This window comes from Trachymyrmex septentrionalis, unplaced genomic scaffold, assembly GCF_001594115.1.
Source record: "Trachymyrmex septentrionalis isolate Tsep2-gDNA-1 unplaced genomic scaffold, Tsep1.0 scaffold243, whole genome shotgun sequence".
NCBI classification, from domain to species: Eukaryota; Metazoa; Arthropoda; class Insecta; order Hymenoptera; family Formicidae; genus Trachymyrmex; species Trachymyrmex septentrionalis.
Window position 1 is genome coordinate 138608 of NW_017305401.1, and position 5275 is coordinate 143882.

Here is a 5275-nt window from a genome sequence, read left to right on the forward strand (position 1 = left end):
ATGTACATATCTGTCATTATACGATACATTAAGTACAACCCCATAAAATCAGTCATCTTTTCGTTTGCAAAAGCCGAGAGAGGCAATTTTGAAATTTCATAAGTATAACATACGTTTACTTTGACAAGCAGATTCAGCAATTAATTCGGATGTCGCAATTAATTGGTCGCATGACAAACTTTGCGTATTTGTAATTAACAGGAAGAGAAGCAAACGAAGTAATGAACTCAAGACTGAAATTTGCCGTGATTCCCTGAGTGACTACAGCAAACCTCTTTCAAGAGAGAGAAAGCGAGAGAGAGAGAGAGAGAGAGAGAGAGAGAGAGAGAGAGAGAGAGAAAGGAGAAAGAGTGAAAGAGGTCCGCTTTTCCCTCTCTTTCTCTTTCTGTCTCTATTTCTTTCTCTCAAGTAGTGGAATCCTCATGTGGACTTGTGAAGTCGTTGCTCCGTCGCGCTTGGCTGGGAAAGTCGTTGGACGCGGTGCATCGACCACGGGGTTGTCGAACGGGCGGAAGCCCGCAAATAGAAAACCAGTTTCTCCCCGATCGCGGGGAGGGGCCCTTCTTCTCGCTCTCCTCCTTATGTTCTTCTCGTCTTCCTTTCTCTGTCTCTCTCTCTCTTTCTCTCTTTTCTTGCAAGATTCTTCTCTCATCGCACGCGGAAGTGTTACAAGGTCGCGTTACGTGCTGAAATTGCATACGTGACCGGGACGATCCTTCCGCGAATCTGCATTCCGGCACAAGTTCCCAAGAAATCCGTGTTTTGTACTAGTATAATAGTTTCGTCATCCAACCATCCTAGGTCTCTCTCTCTCTCTCTCTCTCTCTCTCTCTCTCTCTCTCGATCTCTCGATGTTATATGACACTTTGTATAATATTGCTGCGTTCTTTTTTCCTCTCGTATTGTAATACAGCGAGTCTCATTCCGAATTACGGGAAGCAATAACGTTTGCGCGTAATTCTATATGACGCCTCGTAATCGCAGCGTGCTCCAAGATAAACGCAAGCAGATTCTATGACTAATGCGTAATGTAACGAGATATTTTCTAAAGCGGGAGAACTTTATTAAGCTGGGAAGGGAAGGGGGTATGTATATGGATGTGAAAATTGAAAACGTTGAATGTATGGATGTAAAAATTAAAAAAGTTTTCTTCACTGCCTACTACTTCTGTATAAGTGTATATACTTATCCAACAGTTGCATTACTTTCTGGAAATAATAATATTCGTATTCTGTGATTTTACGATATTTAGCGAAATTTATTAAGTATTTCTCAGCAGGACCTTTTTGCTACTTTTTGTCAAAATCTAGACATTTAATATATATATATATATATATGTGTGTGTGTGTGTGTGTGTGTGCGTGTGTGTGCGTGCGCGTGCGCGCGCGCGCGGATTGTGTGATGCGTGTGTTTTCGTCTCGAGACAGGTCAAAGACCCTAAAGCCGCCCGCCAAAATCCAGACGCCACGTGGGACGATCATGTTACCAGTCTGATCCTGAAGTTCTTTTTCTGCTTAAGTCTTTTCCCTTTCTTTTTTTATTAATCTTTAATGAATCTTAATTTTTGTCTTAATCTTTCCGAAGGCAAAAGGGAGGAAGGTGAGCGCTCGTCTTGGACGTGTATAAGTCTGAAGAATCATAATCTTTGAAAATAGGTAAGATAAGAGGTAATAGTATGTAGTTGTGTGAAGAGATACAAATCCCGCAAACAGATACACGTTCGACGCAGCTGCGCGATGTATATTTCCAATTTAAAAGGATTCTTTAAAAGTTCAGAATGTAACATACATCTTACTTTCGGCTACTTGAATATTGCGCAATCTGTCGCTGACTTTTCATGCTTTGTCCTTAAGTATTTTACACACGGTAAGCACGTACGGCCAAACTGTCGGACACGCTCCGAATCACGATAACATTTCCACATTTCTACAGGGCTGACGAAACGTGATATTTCACTTCGAGAATACGGATTCTTTCTCATCGTAAACTCGAGTTTATTGGGATATTTTCAGTCTAAAGCAGGACAATTTTATTAAACGGAAAACGGAGGGAAATGTAAAAGTGAGTATGGATGTAAAGATAAATACGATAACAGTAATTAAAGAGCTAATTATACAATTATTTTTATCATTCGAAATTAATTGCCATAAGAGAAAGGTGTAAAATCCTCGACAACTGAAATCAAAATCAACTTTTGTTCATATACCGCTTTCAAGATACAAACTCAAAATTGAATCTTTTTTTTCGTTGTCCACACTTTGTTTATTGCTAAGAAAACTCATTCAAAGTGCTGCATTACTTTTTGGGTAAAGCGATAATATATATGTATAAATCATTTTAAAATTTGGTAAAATTTATAAAACATTTTTCAGTGATATCATCTTGCCCCGATTGACATTGATCAAACGTTCGACATGTTTGGCGAGACAGCGCGATAATCATTTCAAAATGATGTTGTTCTGACATTATCGAGATCAAGATGTCTGATCTCACTCAAAAGCAATTCTTAAGTTAAGCAATATCTATTTTTGATAGTATAAAAGCAATAAGAGTAGTCGCGACACACTGTAAACAATTCAAGTTTACCTTGATTTGTGCTCAAATGTGATAATAGCTCTCCCTTTATTGGTATAGAAGAGGTCAAAGGTTGAGAAGAGACAGTATGATTACCAAATTATACAGCTGCAGTAAATAATACGCGTATGACAATATTGGTTAAGAATGGTGTGATGTACTGCTAGATATTCGTTGCTTCCGGACTTGCATAAATACTTAAATATGCGCTCTCTACATAAACGAAGAACTGCGCGTTATTCTAATTCTTTCTCCATATATATATATATATATAAAAGACAGACAATTATATATTTTTCACATTCTTATCTCTCGACAATACGTTTTTTATCTTCCACTAAAATACAATCTATCTAGAAAGAAGAAATCGTACGCTAATTTAATAAATTCTTCAGATATTATAATAAGCGGTCGCGCGAGCGCAACTCTGAAAAGTAAGTTACGAGGAGTTTTTTTCAGTGCCCAAACGACCCGCGTCGGCTAAAAAAGAAATAAAGGCGAGGAAAGGAAGAAGGTAGTGGTGAAGGAGCATCGGCAACGAAACGAATAGGTCGGGGAAAATCACATGCGTGCGCGCACGCACGTGTGCGTGAGTAGTCCACGTGTACGCAGTCGGCGCGCGCGAGCTCCGCCGCGTGGATGCAGTTTTAGGAAATCACGCATAATACACGTGGCAACGCCGCCATGGCCAACATTCCATATGATCCCATGATCCCAGGACCGGTTTGCGCTCTGCCGATGGACCTGCTCTCCACTAACACTCGCTTAATGTAGATAAACCCACGTCCTATATGTGGAGTACACGTCGCTTATTTTTTATTGCCACCCGGCACGTCGGACCGGCCGCGAACGCGCGGCGTTTCACCGATTTTCAAAGTCAAGAAGAGACGAAAAAAAAAATAATAAGAAAAAAAAAGGGAAGAAACGAAGGCGAAGAAACAGCAGGAAAACGCCAGGGACTAAAATTATGCGGCCCGAGAGAAGGGCCCGGGTTAGGTCCTGCCACTTGCCGATGCCAAGCTGTGATTAATAATGCAATTTGATAATAATATACGAGTTCGATAATAATACGAGTAGTACTAATGGATTTGTAATCATTTTCGTGAATTAAATCGCAAAAGGAAGCAATTACTAAATAAATATTCACTTTCATTCAATATCATTGTACTTGACATTATCGTGTTCTTGGATTACTGCGACTCTCGAAGAGATAAGATCGAAGGAGAATGACATTGTCGAACTCCTGGTTTTTTTTTTTTTTTTATGTCAATACCTCTCACAATTATATAAACTTACGCACTGAACTATCCTGCAGCTATAATTCAAGTACCTTTATTACAATAACGTCAATACAATATAATTGTGAACTACATCTTTTGCTTTCGATTAGTAGAATTCGCATAAGGAAATTATCGTAGAAAATAAATTAATTCCTTCTTGAAAGATATGATCTCTTATTTTTCAAATTCGGAGCATCTTGCCTTCTTTATCTCCTAATAAAAGTTATAAAAATTTGGCAATGGTATTTTTAAAAAGTTACTACTTTTCGTAAGTCGTTAAAGCGCATATGCTTTTATACAGCTGCTCGTACCTGCTGTTTCATCTAATCCAAATTATAAGTGGCATTTAAGGGGATCTGCTGGCAGCTTGAGAATATCAGGCAAACGGTGAATGCTTTTTTACCCAACACTTTGTCTCGCTGGTAGATTTTCTCTAAGTAAGACATCCTCGATGAACTTTATTTCTAAATCCGGTTCTGAATGTATTCTATTATACAGTTATTCGTGGACACAACCACTTATAAGTATTATTATATAATTATTGTTATTATGTTGTCAATAAGTTAGATTACACATTGAAGTGTTCATTCTCATCCGTCGCGTTATCTGTGCGCGTTACACCGTCAATTCATCATTTAATAGTAGTTCGATAACTGAACTTATTACAGTTGCAGTATATATTTACGTTTTTCCAAATTCGAGGGTTCGAAATGTACGGATGCAATTTTGTAAGAGAGCCGCTTGTAATTCGTTGCGTGTCCCTCGCGCCATCAGATATGGACGTTTGTGTGACAGAGATGCGGTTATTTACGAATTCAGTGGCTTAATGGCAGGATACCACCCGTGTTTTTCGTGACCGGATGATCGGCGGAAGTCGGCAAGCTGTGGATTTTACTGATTTAAGCTATTGCTACGAGATTTTTAGCTCCGACTCTATCCTATCGATAGGAAGTACACGTTTACGTTAAAAATTATATACGATAATGAAATGCAGTATATTAATATTTCGTTACCTATTTTGTCTGCTTGCCTTCATTCTCGCTTAAAATTTCTACAGATAAATAAATAATTAAATAGATAAATAATTACTATAGTAATTAAATAAATTTTATGGTTTATCCAAGAATTATCTCGTATTGAAAAGTTACGTTTTCTTATCGAGATAATGTTTTTTTATCGAGATGATTTTTTTTCTAATTAATAAAATAAAATTAAAGAAAAAAGTGTTATATAATATTATATCAGTGTTAATATAAATTTACTCTTTCGTTAAATTTTTTCAAAACAACGAACGCAAATGTAACGCGTGGTATAGTTCTCGTCGTTATCATAACTTCGTGACATAATTGAGAGGATCGATCTCGGGGAGCGATTCGAGATCGCTTTCTACGTGACCCACATTTCAAATCCCGGAAATGGTC